Source organism: Macrobrachium rosenbergii, chromosome 16 (genome assembly GCF_040412425.1).
Source record: "Macrobrachium rosenbergii isolate ZJJX-2024 chromosome 16, ASM4041242v1, whole genome shotgun sequence".
Lineage (NCBI taxonomy): Eukaryota > Metazoa > Arthropoda > Malacostraca > Decapoda > Palaemonidae > Macrobrachium > Macrobrachium rosenbergii.
In genome coordinates, this window is record NC_089756.1 from 64,138,533 (window position 1) to 64,150,727 (window position 12,195).

General features: G+C 47.3%; 1 protein-coding gene across 3 annotated transcripts in view; it reads left to right on the forward strand.

Moving 5' to 3' along the window:
* Positions 1–12,195, forward strand: part of LOC136847480 (transmembrane protein 8B-like) — a 910,690-nt gene that overhangs the window by 829,979 nt on the left and 68,516 nt on the right. The gene's annotated exons all lie outside the window — the stretch shown is intronic.

The following is a 12,195-nucleotide window of genomic DNA, read 5'->3' on the forward strand; positions in this document are numbered from 1 at the left end:
AGGGGACTGTCGTCTGCAGTTCGTTATAGGCAGCATTCATTATAAAAGGAGACACTTGAAATTGGATTACCTCCCTTGTTTTGATAAAGAATGAAAACCACATGATAAAGTATCGATCCTCCTAAGTGTATCAAGATTTCTAATACATTTCAATAAAAGTCATTGTTAGTTTACGAATTGGAAGTGTATTTTAATGTTTATAACAAAATTAAAGTTATGTTTGTACAGTAGTTTTTTTCTTTATTTAAAACCTTTAAATGAGAATAAGTTGAGACATAATGTACACTGTCTTGGGTAAGTGTTGTATGTGTACATGTGAATTTTATTACACTTCTAGTGGTTGCGTATTAAACGTAATGATTTTTCATTTGTATGAAGAAACAATCTGTTGACACGGATTTCACTTGGAATAATAAGAAAGTAACACAGCATATTAATTTAAAATATTTCAATTATGCATTACATAAAAAACAACAAAAATTCATAAGCAAATAAAATTAGCAAACAAGCACTAAGCGGTTAAAAAAATAGTTTTCACTATCATTTCATGCACAAACAGTTTAAGAATTAAGCACTATTGTACTGCAAAAAACGTGGCCTTCTTGCTGCAAAAATTTTTCATAGCTGACAAAGACAAAATTAAGAACAAAGTAATAACAGTTCATTGGAATAAAAGGTGTTTGATGTTTGTTTAACAATAAAATTTTCACTTCGTTACAGCAGGTATTTTTTTTTACCACTAAAACAGTCACAGTGATGTACAAAATAGTTTGTTTTATACCTGCTTTCGTAAAGAATTCGTTCCATATATACAATTCTAAGTTCATTTATTTGAATTGGGACTGGGGATTTCAGTTTCATTTGTTGTAAGCCTGAATGCGTTACAAGTCTATACATTATAAACGAACTTTACTGTATTTATCCTCAGGAAGATATGGAGTGTAGTTGCCATGAAGTTCTTTGTTTTAAAATTTTCAGTAAATTCTACAATGTTTAAGCATTTGCTGTTTACTGCAATCCAAATATTGACGATTCTATATATGTCTGTCTCTTGGAGAGGATTGATATGGCTTAGTCACAGGATTCAAAAGCTTCTTTAGTTATTTGTGGAGACTGTAATGCAAAGCACAGGGAGTGGGTAAATTCAAATTCCACAGATCAACATAATCGATCTGCTCTTGAGTTCGGTGTATCCTTTGATTTTGTCCAGTTAATTGAGGAACCCAGGCATATTTCTGGTAATAGATTAGACCTCATATTCACAAATGTTCCAGCTATTGTCAAGTCCGAGGTCTGTGAATATAGAGGCACTTCTGATCATTGTGCCATTGAGATAGACATATCTGTCAACCAGTATGTTCCTAATGCCACCGTTGGAAAAACAGTCTGGCTAAAATCCTGAGCTAGTTGGAATCGCATTATTGTAGCTTGTCAGGCCAGATGCTATTAGATCCTGATCCCAAGAAGAAGTTAAGTGAAATACTGATGGCTATTTTAATAAGATATGTTCCTAGATAGGTCATCAAATTTAGGACAAATGACCAGCCATGGTTTGATGATACTGTAGACGAGCCTACCATGACAAACTGATGAAATTCAATGCATGGAGACAAAGTCGTTCAAATGAAAATTGGGTTAAGGTCGTTTTCCATTCCACCACTACTAAGAGATGATGGAAGAAGGCTGAACTGCTTCATCGAGCTTTTGAGGATGTCCCTCTCCTTGATACTTGTCATCCTGAACCTATTCATACAAAGTTTGCATTTCACTCTAGGGATGTCAAGAAAATTCTGGATAATCTTGATAGCTGGGGTGGAGAAGATCCTGATGGTTCCTTCCCTTTGTTTTTTAAGAAAGTTTCTAGTGTGTCATCTCCCAAGATAGGTAGCTTCTATATAATTTTATGTCGATGTTGTATCCTTGTGGATGAGCACATGCTTAGTTAGTGGTAACTACAGGCCAATTTCTATTCTCCTTGTCCTCCCCAAAGTTGTTGGAAAACTTATTTTTAACCCACTACGTAAGTAGGTACAGTAGAATCAAAAGGACTGCTAGCTGATAGTCAATATGCATATAGGAAGCAGTTAGGTACTATCATGCACAAAAGTCCATTCCCTTAGCCATCCGAGAGTGAACATGAATCCACTAACTATGAAACACCAAAACAGTTGAACAAGTAACTAATTGAAGACCCAACAGATGTGGCACATTAAAAGCATATGGGAACAGGAAGTAGGAGTGGGAAGCAGGTATTTTTCTTGAGTATAGAGTAGTCTCCATATTCTAGTATCTTTAAGAAAATGATCTAAAGTTTTTGTTGTCGATGGTACTAGGTTTGAGTGTGAAATGTACAGTTAAGGAAATATGCAAAATCAGTATGAGAATAAAAGTGCCTAGGAAGTCAGTATTCATGAATTAGTATTCCCTATAGATTATCATATCATATCAACAGACATGACTGCCCACAAGATCGATGCAAGACATGTCAGCAACAGTGTTTATGGTGGTGTTATAATCTGCAAGCCCCCTCTTATAAAAAACTAACATTTATAGCAGCAAATTAGCAAAATTTTCAGTTCACTTAACATTATTGAGGTAGCAACCAGAAACTGCTGCTGGTGCATCTCTATATGTAAACATTCATAGATCTGTTGTATTTAGTTATATTGCGTGATTGGGCCAACATCCATGGTGAAGGTGGGCAGTATGAGTGATAACACCCAATGCCAGTTTTTGGACACTTACTAATTATGGCTATATGTAATTTTCTTGAAATACTAACACAATATGAAATATTAAGATGCTTTCACCAATGTAACAAGTTCATATTTAGTAGAAAGATAAAAAGACAGCAGAGATAAAAATATTAATAATATGTCAAAGCTAAAGACAAAAAAGTTTATGAGAGATTTGAGAGAAAAGACAGACACACAGACAGGCAACTTTTTAAGTTCTTTTCTAGATTAACACCGTAGTGAACAAGCCTCATGTTATTACTTACGTCTTATCACCAGGTCAATAGCAAAATATCAGATATATATTATTAATTTTACTATTTCTTTCTTAAGGGTATATTCATCATTGTTTTCACGATGCATTGTAATAGAGAGTAATTCAGATTCCGTGTTTCAAGTAGCAAAGTAGTTTTCCAGTGCCGATGTAGTAATAGCAAATGCTATTGTGTAAACGAGTTATTTATTGCTGACAATTTTGATTGACATGATATTATTTTAAAAGCAATTACCAGCGAATATGCTATTGTAGGAATTTAACTTCTCTCTCCTGGAAAGTCAACTGCAGTGGCCCTCCCCCTTCCCCGACTTGTTCCTGTCTTGGAACCAATAGCTGCAATGTTTGCATTGGTGGGTTAGGTTGGATTAGTATATGACCAATCTTAGGCTGGAGCTTTTAGTTCCACTAATTTTATCAGGGTCTATTTCTTCTCCTTTTTGGATCTCCTTTCAATATTCCAGCCTTAGTGTCTTACCTGTTGTGCTCTTGTTCTGTCTCAGCTTTCTTACTATCTTACTTTATTACTTAGTCTGTTTTCCTTCCTTTCTGGAAGTGAAGCGCATTTTTGGTAATTCCCTTTCTTATGTCACAATAACAACTAAAGTAGTAATATTTACAAAGCCTTCTGTTTTCAGAATTTAAGGCTTATTTTAGCTTGACTGAAAGTTAAACTAAAAACATCTTCATATTTGCTGACAGTCTGTCAGATAACTTTGAGGCAATACCACATAATAGATTTTTTTTCATTCATTTAATTTTGACATTGTCAGTTTCATTAAAGATTATAAATTACTTTTCACTTTAAAACTTTGGGTAATGCATGATCTTCCAAAACATTTGCATTAAATGGTAATCAAGTAAAAGGAACATTGGTAAAAAAAATGAGTTAGTGTTAATATTTTATTAGTACTGTATTTACATACAATATATCATTAGGATGCCCAACCTCCATCTGGTCAGTGACCTCATGCAGACGATTAGGTACGGAATTTACAAGATTCATACAAAGTTGCGGACGTCGACGGACGCTCTACTACCTGGCGGTTACACTGCTCCCCAACATCCCACTCCTGAACCATAATAGCCCAAAGGTGTTCGATTTGGTTCAAGTCACAACCTTTCAATGGCCACTCCAGAACTCCAATTTCAGGATGATCTTGTAACCAGTCCCTCACCACATGGCTGTTGTGGATGGGACTCTGGTCATGGACAAACTTTATTATACCAGGAGCAGGAACTGCCATAACTCGAACTGATGGAAGTAACACTTGCTCAAGGATTTCAATGTATTTCTCTCCTGTGAAACGGCCATCGATCATGGCAAGCTTGCCAGGACCATATGCCCACATCCATCCCCAGAATGATACTACCACTCTGCCACTCACTGCTCGGTGATGGATGTGATTCTCCTGATAGCGCGTGTTAGGCTGCCGCCAGTAATGTGTAACTTGGGCTGCCACTGACTGAAACACCTTCTCATCAATAAAGATGACATCTCTCCAATAGTTTTCCTTATGCAGATGTTCCAGAGCAAACCCAAGGCGACATTCCTTGTGTGCAGGAGTGAGCCATCCTTTGTATGCTGGGATATGGCAGTGAATCCTGGCTTCATGGAGTTTGCATCTCAACATCATGGGATGGCAGTTGAACACCAGATTTCTAGTATGCTATGCTGATGTCCTCACAGGATTCATTATACCAGCTGCTACAATCAGGGCATCTATCCTGGGCAAGTCTGCATGTGGCCTCCAACTTCGAGGATTCATTTTCACAGAGCCCTCCTCCTCCCACCAGTGGATCCACTTCCTTACCATTTTGGTGCTACTCCCAATTCTATGAACGATGTTCGCCACTGATGCTCCTTTCTCCCATAATTCGATGATTCTCCCTTGTTCAGCAATCACTTCTGGTGAATTTGTGCGTCCCTCGGGCATAGCTGTTATGGTAGAGTAATATATATCTCATTAACTACAAGTCTTTATACACAGATATATGTAAGAAATGTCAACACTTTATTAAATCAGATATTAGTACACTAGAGTAAAAGCTTCAATAAAGGTAGAGTCAGACAGAGAGGGATAATTATATTTTTGCAGCAACAGATGAACACTTAAATTGGCATATTTTAACACTGACATTTGGAAAACACATTTGTTCCGACACAATATACAAACCCTCGGTCCTTTACATTAGGATTACTTTCAGGTGTAGGCTGGAAACGGCCGTTGAACTTCAAACAAGGTGGCTAGGCAGTTAACTACTGTCCAGGAGGCGGGAGTACCGCCTGCCCGGATGTAAACGTTCCAATTTGCTTTCGGCCGTCGTAGCGCACGGACGTTGTTCTTTTCTGCCTGACAGCTTTCTTTCTACTTTTTGGTGGGAAATTTACTCTTTGTTTTTGTAATGGAGAAACCATCTAAACCTTCCTATCCCCAGCGTGTGTGTCCTGGGGTAGGGGGTAAGAAGTGCAACTCTTTTAGACCTAGAGTCGACGTGGACCCACACGCCCTCTGTACATCTTGCAGGGGGCGTGTGTGTTCACGCGACGACCCCTGTAGTGAGTGTTGTTGTTGGTCCTCCGAGCAATGGGGGGAAGTTCAAGGGGAGGAAACATTACCATCGTAAGCCTACCAAGGAATCGTCCAAGGGAAAGGCGCCTGACGACTCCAGTGGTGGCGAATATGTCGGGCTCGTTTCTCCCTCCCGCGAACTTCCCCTGCTTGCTCCCTCTCCCTCGGGTGAGGACTCCCCCTCCCCTTCCTCTTACGTTTCATTGTTTGTGGAAGGGCGCGGGGGAGAGTTGGATTGGGACATCCTCTCTGAGGTCTCTTCCCGTTCCGGAGGGGAGTTTTTTCCTCCGGAGTGGGTAGAGGCTTCCTGTATTAACCCAGCTCTCGCTTCAGGTCTCGCGCTGGATAGCCAGGCACCGATCCCAAGTTCATCCTGGCTACACCTGGGTCTACCTGGCTTGTCACTGGAGGGATTGGCTCCTCTGCCCCCCGCTCCAGTCACGACTCACTCGGCAACGACAGTTACTACTACGACCATCACCATGTCGAGATTTGCCCAGCTCCCGGTGTCAGTTGCATCGCATCTAGACACCCAAGTGTCGGCGTCACCTGCGTTGCAACACACTGTTCCGCTGCCTCCTGGCTTCCTGGCTCCTTTCACGCGTGCTGGCCCCGCCTACATGGTGACGTCATCACACCCATATGTGACTGTCGCTGCCGCCGTTGCTGACCCTGGCTTGTCCACGACTTCTGTTCCTCGACTGACTTTCCAGCCTGGCCCTTCGTCTGTTCCAGTCCCCATCCCATCGACCCTGGCGCGGCCTGACTTGAATATCCACGTGGGAGGGGCAGCGCTTGCATTCCCGGCCCCGCCCACTTTTGTTCCTGGCCGACGCGCGGCTGTCTCCACCCAGGCAAATGCTGGCTTGAGCTCCGCGGTCTCTGCCCGGGATGTGCCTTCTGCTGCAGCCCCTCCTGCTGTTCCTGAGTCTGTGGCCTCGCTTTCTTGGCCTGGGGACTTGACGATGTTCCTGAAGCAGATGGTGAGGAGGAAGAAGAAGAAGAGGTCTAGGAAGGTGTCGTCGTCTTCATCTTCGTCTTCATCATCATCGTCGTCTTCATCTGCTGCTTCTTCCGCTTCTCCTTCCGAGGCTTCGCAGCCAAAGAAGAAGAAGCCTGCCTCTCCCCCCCCAAGAAGCCTCGCACCGAGGCTTCTAAGGGTCTGCCTTCTTCCACAGGGAAGGCAGTGGGATCTCTCGTTAGCTCTTCGCGATCCTCGGATCAGGGAACCACTGCCCTGGCCTCCGGGCCAGTGGCACCGGGAGCCAAGGGCATGCAGACCAAGGGCTGCACCCAAGGAGACCCGGGTACCCCAGTCTGATACGGGAGAAACTTCTCGCTGTACAGACCAGGGCGTGGGGCGAGAGAAAGAGCCAGGGCATGCAGGTGCTCCGTCTCTTCCTGCTGGCACTCCTTTGAGTGCCAAGTCAGGTTCCCAGGATAGTGCTTCAGCCCCCTTGGGGCCGAACGCCAGGAGAGGTGTAGAAGAGTTCCCCTGCTCAGTCTTCCCGAGAGGCTACGGCCTCGAAGAAGACTGGGGCGCATCCAGAGGACAGCACAAGCTCACGCCGGCCAGCCACACGCTCGACTCCTCCCAGTCCCCGGCCACATCCACGCAGCCAGCCTGGCTCGGGGGAGGCGAGCGCGCGGCTCGGCTCGCACGAGCCGCTCCACTCTCCTCAGGAGATTGCTTCTCCTAGGCGAAAGCAGTCTCCTCGACCTGGGCTGCCATCACTACCGCGGGTTGGTGACCGCTCCCGGCCTGCTGCCTCTGTTGGTTCTGCCAGCAAAGCCAGTGGGAGCGCCTGATCCTCCTCGCCTATCCCCTTCGCCTATTCGGCTTCTTCCAGGGGGCGCGAGTCGGACAGGAAGAAGTCTGGCGAGTTTTCTCCCCAGAGTTGTACTTTGTGGGCGTACGAACCTGGCTCGGTCCTTGGCTCGACCAGGTCTTATGCCTGCGTGGTCCAGGAAGGATCACGGGGTCTGCCGAGGTTCTCTCTCCTGCAGGGAGAGTAGATTGAGAGGAACGCACCCTGGAAGGACTCGAGGGTCCTCTGCCCCAGGATGCGGACACTCCTGAGGTACAGACGACTTTTCCAGAGGTTATTGCGCTGATTCGTCAGCACAATGACCTCGGGGAAGGGACCACGGCTTCTTCTGTGGATCGTCCGTCGCACCTCGAATCCTTTGGGGACCTAAGAAGGAACCCAAGGCTTCGGTGGGGCTACCGTGGTCCACGCTTGCCGAGGGGGTCCTCGACCAAGTGAACAGTCTTGTGTCTGGGCAAGACAGCTCTCTTAGTTCGAGCCACTCAGACAAGCTTCTTCCCCCCCTTTCTGCCTCACCAGAAGCACTTCTATACTCCAGCTGGAGGGGCGTTGCTGACCAAGCAGGGTGACCCGAACCTGACTCGTCTGGATCCGAGTCTGATGTTGCAACAACTTTCTGGTGAGAGTATCTCCCTCTCCCAGCAAGAAGCTGCAACCCTGGAAGCCACTGCCTTGGTGGCCTTCCAAGCAGTCTCCTGGCTCGATCTGTGGTCCTTCACAGTATCGAGGGTAGCTTCTTCCTCAGGCGCTATCATACCTGGGGAGGACTCCGCCTTTGGGAGACTGTGCCAGTCTGGGGGTAGGGCTATTTCCTACTTCGCCCACCAGACTGTGAACTTGTGGGCAAACCTGGTTCTGAAGCGAAGAGACGCCGTTCTCGCTTGCTTCTCCAGGTCTGTAGGTCCCGAATCAGCAATTGCCCTTAGGAATGGACCGTTGCTGGGTTCCTCCTCTCTCTTCCCAAGAGAGCTGGTGGACACCGCAGTAGACAAACACTGCAGCCAGGTCTTTGGGCCAGGCTGGCACTTCCTCGGCCCCTAAGAAGTCCCAGTCTTTGAAACACCCAGCCTTCTTCTTCCTTGAGAAGGGGAGGTCCCTCCCACCCTTTTCAGCCCACTTTCCAAGCCGGTAAAGGGGGCAAAGCAAAGGGAAGAAAAAGAAGGAGAAACGCTAGGGGCAGCGTTTCCCCCCAAAAGCTGCCGAAGGTGGGGGGGTGCCTGTCGAGCCATTGGGCAACATGGCAGCGACACGGAGCCGAGACCTGGATAGTGGATGTCCTTCGGGAGGGATATCTACTACCCTCCGAGTCTCGACCTCCCCTCACCTACTCTCCAGTCAATCTCCAAACCTATGTTCCAGGATCATCGAAGGACACCGCACTACAGCAAGAAGTGCAAGCCATGCTGAGCAAGGGTGCTGTAGAAGTCGTGTCGGACCAGTCCCCAGGCTTTTACAGCCGTGTCTTTCTCGTGGAGAAAGCCTCAGGGGGATGGAGACCGGTCATAGACCTCTCTCCCCTGAACCGTTTCTTTCGCCAGACTCGGTTCACGATGGAAACAGCGCAATCTGTGCTAACCTCCATCAGGGAGAACGACTTCTTACTTACGGTGGACCTGAAGGATGCGTATTTTCAAATACCCATTCATCCGTCCTCTCGCAAGTACCTCCGCTTTGTCCTCTGGGAGACAGTCTTCCAGTTCAGGGCACTATGTTTCGGGCTCTCGACTGCTCCCCAGGTGTTCACGAGAGTCTTCTCTCTTGTGTCAGGTTGGGCCCACTCGCACGGGATACGTCTACTGAGGTATCTCGACGACTGGCTAGTCCTGGCGGGCTCTCGCTCGCAGTTGCTACAGGACAGGGATCGGCTCCTCGAGTTTTGCCAGGATCTAGGGATTGTGGTAAATCTCGAGAAGTCAGATCTCACACCCAAGCAGAGGATAAAGTACCTGGGCATGCTGATAGACACGGTGGCAGCGAAAGTCTTTCCCTCAGACTCTCATATCAGCAAGTTCAGGCAGGCAGCACAACTGTCCCTGTCACGACAGGAGCAGCCAGCCTGGCAAACTAGTACCTCATGGGCATCTTCACCTGCAGTCTCTTCAGTGGAGACTAAAGGAGTATTGGTCCCAGTCCCAAGACCCCCCAGTCCTTCCTCATCCCTCTTTCCGAGGAGGTGAGGGAGGACCTTTGCTGGTGGACAGATGACAGGAACCTCTTGATAGGAGTATCCCTGCAAACTCCCCCTCCGGACATGCTTCTGTTCTCGGACGCATCGGCCGAGGGATGGGGCGCACACCTGGAGGAGTTGCTGACTTCGGGAGTGTGGTACCGAGACAACAAACACCTTCACATCAACATCCTGGAACTCAAGGCGGCATTTCTGGCCCTCCAAGAGTTCCAGGATCGAGTGATGGCACATTACGTGGTACTGATGAGCGACAATACCACGGTAGTGGCATACGTCAACAAGCAGGGGGGGGGGGTAGTGTCCCACCAGCCTCATCAGTTGACGATGCAGGTGCACGAGTGGGCCATGACCCACTTGGTAGAGCTGTCAGCCAGGTACATTCCAGGCAAGAGGAATGTCGTGGCAGACAAGCTCAGCCGCCGGAACTAGGTGGTAGGGACTGAATGGTCCCTCCACTAGGAGATAGCAGAAAGGTTGTTCGATCTGTGGGGGCGTCCACCCATCTTATGTTCGTGTGTTTTGTGCAGCTGGTGTTTTTTTTTTTTTATTACTACGGCCTCTTTAGTTGTAAAGGAAAGGGTTTCATGTCTTTAAGGAAAGAAGGCATTAACAGAAAGCTCCAGGTCTTCTGTTCTGTCGTGCCGAACCCATGGGCCACTGCGGAGGACATGTTCCAGCATCCGTGGGACAACCTCAACGTGTACGCCTTTCCGCCATTCTGTCTGATTCGCCGAGTGATCAGCCGAGCGATGATCACCCCAAATCTCAGAATGATTCTGATGGCACCCAGCCATTTGGTATCCGGACCTGCTAGCTCTTCTCTCCGAGGCGCCGAGAGAGATTCCCCCCTGGACCAACCTGCTGCGTCAACCTCACGTAGAGCAGTTCCACCTAGCAGTGCATTCCCTGTGTCTTCACGGCTGGAGGTTATCCACCATCTCTTGCGAGCAAGAGGCTTTTCACGTCGCACAGCAACAGGGATGGCAGGATACCTCAGATGATCCTCCGCAGCGGTATACCAGGGAAAGTGGTCCGTCTTCTGTGGTTGGTGTCGTCGAAGGGGTATCTCTCCAATCGGAGCCTCTGTTCAGCAGGTTGCGGACTTCCTCGTCTTCCTTCGCCAAGAGAAGCTTCTCTCCGTTTCAGCCGTGAAAGGCTACCACGCCGCACTCGGCCTAGTCTTACGGCTGAAAGGAGTAGACATCTCCTCTTTCCTCCTCTTTTGAGATATCTCTACTGATGAGAAGCTTTGAAAGGTCTTGCCCACCCAGGGACCTCAGGCCCCCTGTTTGGGATGTGACGACTCGTGCACAGTATGAGCCTTTACGAGAGTCGTCAGACAAGGATCTGCCCCTCAAGACCGTCTTCCTGCTAGCCCTGGCATTGGCGAAGAGAGTTGGCAAACTTCACGGACTTTCCTTTGATGTTCAACACTCGAAGGGATGGGGATCAGTTACGCTCGATTTCGTGTTAGATTTCGTAGCAAAGACTCAGAATCCTTCGGTCCCTGACGCACGGTTCGAGTCCTTTACGATCCACTCCCTATAGGACTTTGTAGGTAATGAACCAGACGAGATGCTACTGTGTCCTGTTAGAGTGCTGCGGCGCTATCTGAAGAGGACTTGACACCTCCGGCCTGAGTGTCAACGACTCTTCGTTAGTACTGGCTCGACCAAGAAAGAAGTGTCCAAGAACACCATCTCTTTCTGGCTTCGTGAGACGATAATGAGAGCGTACTCACGAGGTCCGCAGCATTGGTCCGTCCCTCGCATTCCGGAAGAATATGTTGGTATCACAGGTGCAGAAAGCGGGAGTGTAGTCCCAGCAGACTACCTTCACCTCCTTCTACCTCCGGGATGTTGCACACAAGTCCTTGGACACTTTTTCCTTGGGTCTTGTGGTGGCTGCTCAACAAGTTGTGTAGCTTACCCAGCTCCTCTAACAGGACAGGTTGCGTCTTGCCTAAGTTGTACGGTTGCGATTGGGGGAATGAATGTGGAGTGACTGGCCTCTCTTCCTTCTCCCCATCCTGGCTCTCTTCCCACGGGCAGGGAGCGGACGTGCCGTTACAAGCTGGATCTGGCGGTCGATGCAGGTAAGCACATAACGGGAGCTCCTGTTCTTTCTTCCGTTCAGGTTGATAGAAGCAACCCCACTCCTTCCTCTTGCAAGGGGAGGAAGGAGACCATGACTATAAAGCAAACCCAATGCTTGTATTTGCCTTTATGTCATCCAACGTCAAATTCTTCCTAGCCTACTTTGCATGAACTGACGTCTTCCTCTTTCATGCAAAGGGACCCAGAAGTCTGACAACTGATCCTGCGTTTCTTACAACCCGATTGTTTATCAAAGGCAGTTTTTTTCCCTTCCTTGCTCTCACGACCAGGAAGGGAAGACAAGGTGGTGAACTCCAGTCAGTTCATAGTGACTTAATCAGATTCCTCCCTCCAATCAGTAAGTCTCCTAATGTAAAGGACCAAGGGTTTGTATATTGTGTCGGAACAAATAACAATTTTTTAAAGTAAATTGTATTTTTCCTAACTATACAAACCCGAGGTCCTTTACACTTTATGCCCACCTCATGCCACCCCTCAAT